Raw genomic sequence first — 14444 nt, forward strand, 5'->3', positions numbered from 1 at the left:
TCTCTACTAAAAATACAAAAATTAACAGCATGTGATGGCAGGTGCCTGTAATTCCGGCTACTCAGGAGGCTGAGGCAGGAGAATCGCTTAAACCCGGGAAGCAGAGGTTGCAGTGAGCTGAGATTGCACCACTGCACTACAGCCTGGGCATCAGAGCAAGACTCCATCTCAAAAAACAAACAAACAAGCAAACGGACAGACAGACAAGCTATATTTATAAAGAAATATGACTTGGGGAACAGCTGAAAGCATTCCCCTTGAAGCCCGCATAAGACAAGGATCTCCTCTCTCATCACTCCTATTCAATATAGTATTGGAAGCCCAAGCAAGGGAAAGAAATAAATGGCATCCAAATAGGAAGAGAGGAAGTCAAACTATCCCTGTTTGCAGATGACATGATTCTATGTCTAGAAACCCCATAGTCTCAGCCCAAAAGCCCTTCAACTGATAAACAATTTCAGCAGTTTCAGGATACAAAATGAACATACAAAAATCACTAGCATTCCTATACACCAACAACAGCCATGCCAAGAACCAAATCAGGAATGTAATCCCATTCACAATTGCCACAAAAAGAATACAATACCTAGGAATATCATTAACCAGGGAGGCAAAAGATGTCTACAATGAGAATTACAAATACTACCCAAAGAAATCAGAGATGACACAAACAAATGGAAACACATTCCATTCTCATAGATAGGAAGAATCAATATCATTAAAATGACCATACTGACAAAAGCAATTTACATATTCAGTCCTATACCTATCAAACTGTCAATGACATTCTTCACATAACTAGAAAAAAATTATTTTAAAATTTATATGGAACCAAAAAAGAGCCTTAATAGACAAGGCAATCCTAAGCAAAAAGAACGAAACAAGAAGCATCATTTTTCCCAACTTGAAGCTATACTACAGGGCTATAGTAACCAAAACAGAGTGGTACTGATACAAAAACAGATGCATAGACCAATGGAAAAGAATAGAGAACCCAGAAATAAACCTGCACATCCACAACCATCTGATCTTCAACAAAGCTGACAGAAACAAGGAATGGGGAAAAGACTCCCTATTCAATAAATAGTGCTGGGATAACTGGCTAGACATATGCAGAAGACTGAAATTGGACTCCTTTTTTACATCATATACAAATATCAACTCAAGATGCATTAAAGACTTTAATATAAAACCCCAAACTCTAAAAGCTCTAGAAGATAACCTAGGTAATACCATTCTGGACATAGGAACTGGAAAAATTTTGAAACAAAGATGCCAAAAGCGATCTCAACAAAAGCAAAAATTGACAAATGGGATCTAATCAAACTTAAGAGCTTCTGTACAGCAAAAGAAATTATTGATAGAGTAAACAAACATCCAGAAACAAACATAGTGAATGGGAGAAAATATTTGCAAACTATGCTTATGACAAAGGTCAAATTTCCAGCATCTATAAGAAACTTAAACAAATTTACAGGAAAGAAAACAAACATCCCCATAAGAAAAATTGGATAAAGGACATGAATAGAAACTTTTCAAAAGAAGACATAACGTGGCCAACAAGCATATGAAAAAAAAAACCCTCAATATCACTGATTATTAGAGAAATGCAAACCAAAACCACAATGAGATACCATCTCATAGCAGTCAGAATGACTATTACTAAACAGTCAAAAAATAAGAGATGCTGTCAAGGTTTCAGAGAAAAGGGAACACTTGTACACTGTTAGTGAGAGTGTAAATTAGTTCAATCATGTGGAAAGCAGTGTGGTGACTCCTCAAAGAGCTAAAAACAGAACTACGATTCAACCCAACAATCCTGTTACTTAGGCATATATCCAAAGAAATATAAATCATTCTGCCGTAAAGACACATGCACCCGAATGTTCACTGCAACATTATTAACAATTGCAAATACATAGAATCAACCTAAATGCCCATCAATGATAGACTGGACAAAGAAAATACGATACATATATACCATGGAATACTATGCAGCCAGGACATGGCTGAAACTGTAACTGGAGACCATTATCCTTAGCAAACTATTGCAAGAACAGAAACAAATACCACATGTTCTCACTTGTAAATGAGAGCTAAATGGTAAGAACACATGGACACAAAAAGGGCGACAATAGACACTGGGACCTACCTGAGGGTGATCCAAGGTAAGAAGATAGAGAGGATCTGAAAAAAATAACTAATGGTTACTAGACTTAGCACCTGGGTAATGAAATAATCTGTACAATAAACCCCATGGCAGGAGTTTATCTATATAACAAACCTGCACATGTACCCCTGAGCATAAAAGTTTATTTTTAAAATAAGAAATATATCAAAAGCAAAATATAGAAACCCATAGCACTATAGTTGGTAATTGTGAGCACCCAGCTTTATAACTGCAGTCATCTGAAATACCATGACAGGCAACCTAATTCTTTCAATTAGGTCAATCAAAGACCACCACAGGTCACCACCAAGTATGGAGTCATCAAAGAGTTGAGAGCTTGAGAATTTTATCTTTCACAAATGCAGATGTACAAAAGGGACATATCTTCATTTATTGAGGAAGTTTCAACATTTTTATGTACATACACAATGCTTACACAGAAAGAACCTTGTGCCAATGAACTTTTATGGAGTTAAATTTGCAAAAAAAAAAAAATGCGTAAAATAAATACTCTCTAAAAGTCATCATACAATTTATGCCTCCAGTATTGGAAATGATGCAAAGCTAAGATATGTAGCATAACAAATTGGCACTATGTGAAGGGGCAGAAGTCATATGTGATTGAATATTTGGCAGAAGTAATTTATTCTGTGTTTTCACTTCTATGATTGAAATACTTGCTGCAATTGTATTTAGAGAGTGATTGTGACCTATAAATTTTTAAAGTATATGCTGTCCATTTGAAAGTCTGCTTATTGCTTGGCCATTGCAATTAAACAATTTTTTACTCTCACAACACCAGTAATTAGTTTTCAAACATATATCTTTCATAGTTAAGTAGCTTTGTACGCTTAATTTATCCCAGCATTTTTGCAAGGGGACAATTTCACAGATCTCTTCCTTTGTGTTTCAAGAAATACAGTAAGAAGGAATACTATTTGGCTTTCCAAATATCAAATCTGTGCTAGTCAGGTTAGTCAGAGAAACAAAACCAGTAAAATATGTACATAGATACATGACAGGGGTTCTAATAGGGGAGTTGGCTCATGCAATTACGGTGGCTGAGAAGTCCAACAGTCTGTAAACTGGAGACTCTGGAATGCAGGTAATACAGCTTAGTCCAACTCAGAAGGACTCAGAACCAGGAAAGTCAATATTATAATTTTGTATGAAGCCAAACGTCTCAGAAGCTGGGGGAAGCACTGTTATAAGCTCGGGAGTCCAACAGTCAGCAAGCCTGGAGTTCTGATGTTCAAGGAAGCAGAAGAAAAGTCTGTCCCAGGCCAGGTACGGTGGCTTACAGCTGTAATCCCAGCACTTTGGTAGGCCAAGGCAGGAGGATCACTTGAGGTCAGGAGTTTGAGACCAGCCTGGCCAACATGGTGAAATCCCATCTCTACTAAAAACTACCAAAAATTAGCCAGCGTGATGCCTCACACCTATGATCTCAGCTACTTAGGAGGCTGAGGCATGAGAATCACTTGAACCCAGGAGGTGGAGGGTTGCAGTCACCCAAGAGTGCACCACTGCACTCCAGCTAGGGGGACAGATTGATACTTCATCTCAAGAAGAGGGCAAGGGAGAGGGCGAGGGCTAGAGCAACGGCGAGGGCGAGGTGAGGCGAGGCTCTAAACAAAGACCAACTCCCCTTCTGTATTTGTTCACTCTGGGCCCCCTGCCAATTAGATGGTGTCCACCAGCACAGAAGGAACGATTTCCCCACCTAATCCACTCAGACGCACACACTAATCTTCTCCGGAAATACCTTCACACACATAGCCAAAATAATGCCTTACCAGGTTTCTGCGTATTCCTTAATCCAGTCAATTTAACACCTAAAATTAAATCCACAAAACTTGGCATCCATATGCAGCTCCTTAAACCATACTTAATTTCCAAATAATGACAGTAACAAGGTAATAGTTCTGCCTAACATGATGCAAAAAGCATAATGCAGCTGCCTTGCACACAATCAAAAACACACTAATCCCTTGCCTAGAATTCAGCTTTCAGGATTTAAATATCTGGAATTTAATCTTTCAGGATCGTAATTTTCAGGATTTTAGTTTTTATCAATTTTTAGGGATTTGGGGCTTTCAGGATTTCAACATTTGGGACTAAATCTATTAGGATCATGATTGATACTGAACAAAACAGTGATTCCCAGATCTTGGAACTTTAGAAACAATAAAATTTTCCCAAAAAGGTTAAGGGGAGAAAACAGAGTTTTCTGGGGAATGATATTTTATCATGTAAAAAGTATGATTTTTTTTAACTCTTTATGGTTTATTTTTATTCAGCATAATGATTGCCCAATTCATTTTTGTTGTATGTATCCGAAGTTCATTGTTTTTATTGCTTAATGGTATTCCATTGTTTGGATAGCCTACAATTTGTTTATCTGGGCATCTGCAAATGACGATTTGGGTTTTCTATTTTTCACTGTTACAGATGAAATCGTTGTTAACATTCATATACAAGTCTTGGTCTGGATGCATGCTTATTTATTTATTTATTTTGTTTAATTACCTAGGAGTGGAATGGCTCCATTTTATGGTAGGTGTACTTTATTTTATTTTATTTTTTATTTGAAGTTCGGGGATACATGTGCAGAATGGGTGTGCATGTGCCATGGTGGTTTGCTGCACCTATCAACTCAGCATCTAGATTTTAAGCCCTGCCAGCATTAGGTATTTGTCCTAATGCTCTCCCATCTCTGACAGGTCCCAGTGTGTGATGTTCCTCTCCCTGTGTCCATGTGTTCTTACAGTTAAACTCCAACTTATGAGTGAGAACATGGGGTGTTTGGTTTTCTGTTTCTGTATTAGTTTGTCGAGAATGATGGTTTCCAGCTACATCCATGTCCCTGCAAAGGGCACGAACTCATCCTTTTTTATGGCTGCATAGTATTCTATGCTGTATATATGCCACATTTTCTTTATTAGTCTATCATTGATGGACATTTGGTTTGGTTCCAAGTCTTTGCTATTGTAAATAGTGCTGCAGTAAATATACATGTGTATGTGTCTTTAAATTAGAATGATTGATTTATAATCCTTTTATATACTCAGTAATGGAATTGCTGGGTCAAATGGTATTTCTAGTTCTAGACCCTTGAGGAATTGTCACACTCTCTTCCACAATGGTTGAACTAATTTACACTTTCACCAACAGTGTAAAAGCACTCCTATTTCTCCACATCGTCTCCAGCATCTGTTGTCTCTTGATTTTTTAACGATGGCTATTCTAACTGGCATGAGATGGTATCTCATTGTGGTTTTGATTAGCATTTCTCTAATGACCAGTGATGATGAGCTTTTTTCGTATGTTTGTTGACCACATAAATGTCTTCTTTAGAGAAGTGTCTGTTCATAATCTTTCCTAACTTTTTGATGGGATTGTTTATTTTTTCATAAATTTGTTTAAATTCCTTATAGATTCTGGATATTAGATCTTTCTCAAATGGATAGATTGTAAATTTTCTGCCATTCTGTAGGTTGCCTGTTTACTCTGATGTTCGTTTATTTTGTTGTGCAGAAGCTCTTCAGTTTAATTAGATCCCATTTGTCAATTTTGGCTTTTGTTGCAATTGCTTTTGGTGTTTTAGTCATGAAGTTTTTGCCCATGCCTATGTTTTGGATGGTATTACCAGGTTTTCTTCTAGGGTGTTTATGATTTTAGTTTTTACATTTAAGTTTTTAATACATCTTCAGTTTAATTTTGTATAAGGTGTAAGGAAGGGGTCCAGTTTCTGTTTTCTGCATGTGGCTAGCCAGATTTCCCAGAACCATTTGTTAAATAGGGAATCCCTTCCCCCATTGCTTGTTTTCCTCAGGTTTGTTAAAGATCAGATAATTGTAGATGTGTGGCATTATTTCTGAGGCCTCTGTTCTGTTCCATTGGTCTATATATCAGTTTTGGTACCAGTACCATGCTGTTTTGGTTATTGTAATCTTGTAGTATAATTTGAAGCCAGGCAGTGTGATGCTGCCAGCTTTGTTTGGTTTGGTTTGGTTTGGTTAGGATTATCTTGGTTATACATGCTCTTTTTGGTTCCATATGAAATTGAAAGTAGTTTGTGTTTTTTTTTTTAATTCTGTGAAGAAAGTCAATGGTAACTTGACGGGAATAACATTGAATTTGTAAATTACTTTGGGCAGTATGGCCATTTTCATGATATTGATTCTTTCTATCCAAGAGCATGGGATGTCTCTCCATTTGTTTGTGTCCTCTCTTATTTCTTTGTGCAGTGGTTTGTAGTTCTCCTAGAAGAGGTCCTTAACATCCCTTGTAAGTTGTATACCTAGGTATTTTATTCTCTTTGTAATGATTGAGAATGGGTGTCCTCTCATGATTTGGCTCTCTTCTTTTCTATTATTGGTGTATAGGAATGCTTGTGATTTTTGCACATTGATTTTTGTATCCTGAGACTGTTGAAGTTGCTTATCAGCTTAAGGAATTTTGGGGCTGAGACAATAGTTTTATTTATTTTGTTTATTATTATTATTATTATTATTATTATTATTATTATTATTATTATATTGAGGCAGAGTCTCACTCTATCACCCAAGCTGGATACAGTGTTGTGATCTCGGCTCACTGCAACCCCTGCCACTGGTGTTCAAGCAATTCTCCTGCCTCAGCCTCCCAAGTAGCTGGGATTACAGGTGCCTACCACTGTGCCCTGCTAATTTTTGTATTTTTAGTAGAGACAGGATTTCACCATCTTAGCTAGGCTGGTCTTGAACTTCTGACCTCATGATTCACCCACCTCGGCCTCCCAAAGTGCTGGTATTACAGGCGTGAGCTACTGTGCCCAGCCTATTTTATTTTTTTATGTTTTATTTTTTATTTTTGAGACAGAGTTTCACTCTTGCTTCCCAGGCTGAAGTGCAATGGCACAATCTCAGCTCACTGCAACCTCCACCTCCTGAGTTCAAGCAACTCTCCTGCCTCAGCTTTCTGAGTAGCTGGGATTACAGGAATGCGCCACCATGCCTGCCTAATTTTGTATTTTTAGTAGAGATGGGTTTCTCCATGTTGGTCAAGCTGGTCTTGAACTCCCAACCTCAGGTGATCCACCTGCCTTGGCCTCCCAAAGTGCTCAGTTTACAGGCATGAGCCACCATGCCCAGCCAACAATGGAGTTTTCTAAATACATAATCATGTCATCTGGAGGCAATTTGACTTCCTCTCTTCCTATTTGAATACCCTTTATTTCTGTCTCTTGCCTGATTGCCCTGGCCAGAACTTTCAATACTATGTTGAATAGGAATGGTGAGAGAGGGCATCCTTGTCTTGTGCTGGTTTTCAAAGGGAATGCCTCCAGCTTTTGCTCATTTAGTATGACATTGGCTATGAGTTTGTCATAAATAGCTCTTATTATTTTGAGATATGTTCCATCAATACCCAGTTTATTGAGAGTTTTTAGCATAAAGGGATGTTAAATTTTATCAAAGGCCTTTTCTGCATCTATTGAGATAATCATGTTTTTTGTCATTGGTTCTGTTTATGTGATTGATTACATTTAGTGATTTGTGTATGTTCAACCACCCTTGCATCCCAAGGATGAAGCTCACTTGACTGTGCTGACAAGCTTTTTGATGTAGGAAGCTTTCTGATAAGCTGGATTTGGTTTGCCAGTATTTTATTGAGGATTTTTGCATCGATGTTCATCAGGGATATTGGCCTGAAATTTTCTTGTTTTGCTGTGTCCCTGCCAGGTTTTGGTATCAGGACAATGGGGAAGAGTCCCTCTTTTTCTATTGTTCGGAATAGTTTCAGAAGGAATGGTACCAGCTCCTCTTTGTACCTCTAGAACTTGGCTGTGAATCCCTCTGGTCCTGGACATTTTTTAGTTGGTAGGCTATTAATTGCTGTCTCAATTTCAGAACCTCTTACTGGTCTATTCAGAAATTCAGCTTCTTCCTGGTTTAGACTTGGGAGGGTGTATGTGTCCAAAATTTATCCATTGTTTCTAGATTTTCTAGTTAATTTGTGTAGAGGTGTTTATAGTATTCTCTGATGGTAGTTTGGATTTCCAAAGGATCAGTGATGATATCCCCTTAATCATTTTTTATTGTGTCCATTTGATTCTTCTCTCTTTTCCTCTTTATTAGTCTACCTAGTGGTCTATTCTGTTAATCTTTTCAAAAAATAGTTCATTGATTTTTTTGAAGAGTTTTTTGTGTCTCTATCTCCTTCAATTCTGCTCTCATCTTAGTATTTCCTGTCTTCTGGTAACTTTTGAATTTGTTTGCTCCTGCCTCTCTGGTTCTTTTAATTGTGAGGTTCGGGTGTCGATTTCAGATCTTTCTACCTTTCTTATGTGTGCATTTAGTGCTATAAATTTCCCTCTTAACACTGCTTCAGCTGTGTCCCAGAGATTCTGGTATGTCTTGTCTTTGTTCTCATTGGTTTCAAATTACTTCTTTATTTCTTCCTTAATTTCATTATTTACCCAGTAGTCATTCAGAAGCAGGTTGTTCAATCTCCATGTAGTCATGGGGTTTTGAGTGTGTTTCATAATCTTGAGTTCTAACTTGATTGCACTGTGGTCTAAGAGACTTGTGATATCTGTGGTGGGGGGAGGTTGGTTGTTTTGCTTTGTTTGTTTGTTTTGAGATGGAGTCTTGTTCCTTTGCTCAGGCTGGAGTAGAGTGGCACATTCTTGGCTCACTGCAACCTCCATCTCCTAGGTTCCAGCAATTCTCCTGCCTCAGCTGCCCAAGTAGCTGGGATTACAGGCATGCATCATCAAGCCCAGCTAATTTTTGTATTTTTAGTAGAGGCAGGGTTTCACCATGTTGAACAAACTGAACTAGAACTCCTGATCTCGTGATCTGCCCTCCTTGGCCTCCCAAAGTGCTAGGGTTACATGCATGAGCCACTGCACCTGGCCAGTTTCCATTCTTTTGCATTTACTGAGGAGTGTTTTACTTCCAATTATTTGGTCGATTTTAGAATAAGTGCAATGTGGTACTGAGAAGAATGCATATTCTGTTGATTTGGGTTGGAAAGTTCTGTAGATGTCTATTAGGACTGGTTGATCCAGAGCTGAGTTCAATTTCCTTGTTGATTTTCTGTCTCATTGATCTGTCTAATATTGACACCATGGGGTGTTAAAGTCTTACACTATTATGGCTTGGGAGCCTAAGCCTTTTTGTAGATCTCTAAGAACTTGTTTTAGCTCTTCTTGTTGCATCGATCCCTTTGTCATTATATAATGCCCTTCTTTGTCTTTTTTGAACTTTGTTGGTTTAAAAAAAGTCTGTTTTATCAGAAACTAGGATTGCAACCCCTGCTTTTTTTTTTTTTCTTTCCATTTGCTTGCAAATATTCTTCTATCCCTTTAATCCCTTTATTTGGAGCCTAAGTGTGTCTTTGCATGTGAGATGTGTCTGCTGAATACAGAACACTGATGTGTCTTGACTCTTTATCCAATTTGCCAGTCTGTGTCTTTCAGTTGGGGCATGTAACCCATTTACATTTATGATTAATATTGTTATGTGTGAATTTGATCCTGTCATCATGATGTTAGGTGGTTATTTTGCACATTAGTTGAAGCAGTCTTTATATTTTGGTATGTTTTTGCAGTGGCTGGTACCAGTTTTTCCTCTCCATATTTAGTGCTCCTTTCAGGAGCTCTTATAAGGCAGGCCTGGTTGTGACAAAATCCCTCTGTATTTGCTTGTCTGTAAAAGATTTTATTTCTCCTTTGCTTATGAAGCTTAGATGGCTGGATATGAAATTCTGGGTTGAAAATTCTTTTCTTTAAGAATGTTGAATATTGGCCCCACTCTATTCTGGCTTGTAGGATTTCTGCAGAAAGATTCACTGTTAGTATGATGGGCTTCCCTTTTTAGGTAACCTGACCTTTCTCTTTGGTTGCTCTTAACATTTTTTTCTTAATTTCAACCTTGGAGAATCTGATGATTATGTTTCTTGCGGTTGCTCTTCTCAAAGAGTATCTTAGTAGTGTTCTCTGAATTTCCTGAATTTGAATGTTGTCCTGTCTTGCTAAGTTGGGGAAGTTCTCCTGGATAATATCCTGAAGTGTGTTTTCCAACTTGGTTCCATTCTCTCTGTCACTTTCAGGTACACTAATCAATTGTAGGTGTTTTTCACATAGTCCCATGTTTCTTGGAGGCTTTGTTCATTCCTTTTCATTCTGTTTTCTCTAATCTTGGCTTCACGCCTCATTTCAGTAAGTTGATCTTTAATCTCTGATATCCTTTCTTCTGCTTGATTGATTCAGCTAGTGATACTTGTGTATGCTTCATGAAGTTCTCGTGCTGTGTTTTTCAGCTCTATCAGGTCATTTGTGTTCTTCTCTAAACTGGTTATTCTAGTTAGCAGTTTTTGTAACCTTTTATCGAGGTTCTTAGCTTCCTTGCATTAGGTTAGAACATGCTTCTTCAGCTCAGAGACGTTTTTTACCCACCTTCTGAAGCCTACTTCTGTCAATTCATCAGTCTCATTCTCCATCTAGTTGTGTGCCCTTGCTGGAGAGAAGTTGTGATCATTTGGAGGAAAAGAGACATTTTGGTTTTTGGAATTTTCAGCATTTTCAGCTGGTTTTTCCTCATTTTCATGGATTTATCTACCTTTGATCTTTGAGGCTGATGACTTTCAGATGGGGTTTTTGTTGGGGGTTCTTTTTGTTGATATTGATGTTGTTTTCTGTTTGTTAGTTTTTTTTCTAACAGTCAGGCCCCTCTTCTGCAGGTCTGCAGCAGTTTGCTGGTGGTCAACTCCAGACCCTGTTTACCTGGGTATCATCAGTGGAGGCTGCAGAACAGTAAAGATTGTTGCCTGCTCCTTCCTCTAGGAGCTTTGTCCCAGAAGGGCACTGGCCTGATGCCAGCCAGAGCTCTTCTGTATGAGGTGTCTGTCAATCACTGGTGAGAGGTCTTTCCCAATAAGGAGGGACAGAGGTCAGGGACCCACTAGAGGATGCAGTCTGTCCCTTAGCAGAGTTTGAACAGTGTGCTAGGAGAACTCTCCTTTTCAGGATCTACTGCTCTCTTCAGAGCCAGCAGGCAGGAACATTTAAGTCTGTTGAAGCTGCACCCGAAGCCACCTCTTCCCACAGGTGCTCTGTCCCAGGGAGATGGGAGTTTTACCTATAAGCTGCTGACCGAGGCTGCTGCCTTTCTTTCCTAGATGCCCTGCCCTGTGAGGAGGAATGTAGAGAGGCAGTCTAGCCATAGCCACTCTTCTGTGCTGTGGTGAATTTCGCCCAGTCCAAACCTCCTGGCCTCCTTAGCACTGTCAGGGGAAAATCGCTTACTCAAGCCTCAGTAATGGCAAATGCCTCTCTCCCCACCAAGCTCTATTGTCCCAGGTCAACTTCAGACTGCAGTGCTTGCAGTGAAAATTTAAGTCATTGGTTCTTAGCTTGCTGGGTTCCATGAAAGTGGGACCCACTGAGCGAGACCACTTGGCTACTTGGCTTCAGCCCCCTTTCCAGAGGAGTGAACAACATTCAGGGAGAATTTCTGATTCCTCCATTCAGCTAAATTCTCTTTCCTTCATTGTAAGGCAAGTGGGGACTCCTGGAATACTGCAAGGCTTTGATGGCAAAGTCCCTGAACATGGGGAGGGGAGTCACACACATCCCTCTCTTCCTTCACAATTTCAGGCCAAGTCCACATTCTTCCTCCCAAACTCAAACCAGATATTAGAAATAGAGACTTTGAACTGTGCCTTGGTCATCTCCTTAGGCACTTGAGCAGGTACAGTTTGGAGAAGAAAGCATAACTAAAATGATGGCCACATGATTCTATCTGGCTCCTGCTCTGAAAATTGACAAAGACAACAAATCTTTTATTCCAGTTCTACAGAATTTACTCCAAATTAAGGGGAAATTTTTAATTATAAATTTTAAGGATCAAGTTACAAATATGTAAGCTTAATGCCTCTTTTTAAGAGAGGCATTAATAAGAGAAGATTGATGAAGAATACCTTCAATAAGAGAAGACTACCTTTCCTCTAAGGGTATTGGTCTTTCAAGAGAAAAGGAATCTTACACAACTGATACCAGGAGCCAGTGCTATGATAAAATGTAATACATCTATTGTGCACCATTGAAATTATTTGACTTCACTCACTGACTCCTGTTTCTGCTAAATTGATACCTCAGATCTAAGAGTGAAATTGGCATATTCTATATACGATGAAGCAGCCTGGTGCAAAATAACCCTATAGTGTTCATGACTGACACCTCAGCCTAGGCAAAATCGTGGAGATGCAGACCACACACCAAATTGAAGCTGGCAATGTGAGACACCTGGGATTATCACAGCCATCCAGAGAGCATCCTTCTCCACACACATAAACTTAGGCATGTGCCCTATGTCCTTTCTCCAATATGATTTTCCTCAAATCTGTGGAACACTAGAAGAACACTAACTGCCTAACTCTTCTGTTCTCCTGACAATACCATGGATGAATTTTTGAACCAGTTTTCCTAATGTTCCTTGTACTGGTTTGTTTTGACAAGTTAATCTAGTGAAGTCAAGTCTTGGCAACAAAAGATAGAGCACCCAGACTAAGCAACTTGCCTAAACCTGAGAACTAGAGTCATTTTTATCATGGCTCATTGACTTAACATGTAACTCTCTCCTAAGACAGTTACACTCCCATTCTCTCCCTCCATTCCTATCCCTAGTAATTCCAAACCTCACCTCTCTGGTCCTCCACCTTCCAGATGTACTGGTTAGCACCTTCTCCACACGGCTAAGAAACAATGGATTACAATCCTATTTGACAATCCCAGTTCTACCTCTCTCCCAGTCTTTTTTCCTTATTCAGAGAAAGAATGCTACTGCTTCTCAGTTTTTTGGCTAAGATTAAGTGAGAATGAATGAGTGAATATTAATTTTATCTTGTGCTTATTGAAGTAACTTCTATGTAAAATGGTAAAGGGGACATTTCTGTCTCAACATCCTCTTGCCTTTGGCAATCTTTCAGACAAACATCTCAGGCTTCCATATTTTCCCTGCTCTCTGCTCTAAAGTAGCATGATTTCCAGGAAAGATAATAAATTACTCACTGTAAGGTAAAAGGTTGCAAAGTTTATGACTTTCCAAGGATATTTGCTTTAACACAGGACCAAAATTTTAATTTCCAATTCTAGAAATGCAACATTAGTAAGAGATCTTGAAGAAGGAAAACTGTCTGGTATCCTTTAAATTATTACCCCTAAAAGCACTGTATTCAAATTGAGGATGTTTTATAAAATCATTTCAATGGATTAATATCAGTATTTTTTTAATATAATGGAAGGAAACAAATATCAATGTGTATCAGAATTAGAGTGAATACTGTTTCTTAGAATTTTCATTTCTGTTTTTTATAAATGTATTATGTATGTATGTGTAATTATAAATGAAACATATAATGTATTTCTTATAATGATCATCAAAAAGTTTGAAAGTTACCTGCGCCAGACCCCTTGATCAATTTACCAGATGCTTTTGATTTTTTTTGATCAATTTACCAGATGCTCTTGTGCAAATTTACTAACATCCATCCCTGCTTTTTCATCCCCATCACTGTCTGCATAGATCAAATTATTCATTTCCATTCTGAAGTTCTACAATAATCACAAAATCTACGTAACTGCTGTCTCTTACATTTTTCTGGGTGTTTACAGTTTCTAAGGCAAATTATTTCCTAATTCAAACTCAAATCTTTGTAAGACAAAATCTGAATTCCTGCGTCTAGCCCTCAACCATCTGGCCCATTTTTACATTGCCAAACTTTATCTCCTTCGGTTACCCAACTTGCCTCTAGGCATTCTTCTCCTTTCTGCTCCAGATCTCTGCTCAAACCCTCCTCCTCCTAGTCTTTAACCTGAAATTACTCCCTTGCTTCATCCCCACGGTATCCTATTAGTCCCTTGAATCCTCCAAGGCCCCGCCCCCTTTCCATGTCTTTCATCCCCCAGTAAATATATCCATTGACCACCCCTCACTTCTCAGAAAGCCTTAAATCTTACTATTTTTAACCTTTTCACTGGTGCACATTATTTGGTGTCCTCATGTTTTCTACATTCTTATCGTATCTATGCAAGGAGATGGTAAGTTCCTCAAAAGAAAATATATCTTAAGTCTTTCTCACTTGTTGCATTTACAGCAAAGGTCCTCCACAAATGTTTTGACTGATTTTTTTTTCCTTTTTCTTATTGCATTTTAGGTTTTGGGGTACATTTGAAGAACATACAAGATTGTTGCATAGGTACACACATGGCAGTGTGATGTGCTGCCTT

General features: G+C 38.5%; 1 long non-coding RNA gene across 1 annotated transcript in view; it reads right to left on the bottom strand.

The window, feature by feature from the left end:
• Nucleotides 1–289: 289 nt before the first annotated feature.
• Nucleotides 290–14444, bottom strand: part of LOC141584028 (uncharacterized) — a 111708-nt gene continuing 97553 nt past the window's right edge. Inside the window, exon 3 of the long non-coding RNA XR_012516902.1 lies at nt 290–2187. This is a non-coding gene — a long non-coding RNA (uncharacterized LOC141584028). The remainder of the gene's footprint in view (nt 2188–14444) is intronic.

Source organism: Saimiri boliviensis, chromosome 3, assembly GCF_048565385.1.
Source record: "Saimiri boliviensis isolate mSaiBol1 chromosome 3, mSaiBol1.pri, whole genome shotgun sequence".
Taxonomy (NCBI): Eukaryota; Metazoa; Chordata; class Mammalia; order Primates; family Cebidae; genus Saimiri; species Saimiri boliviensis.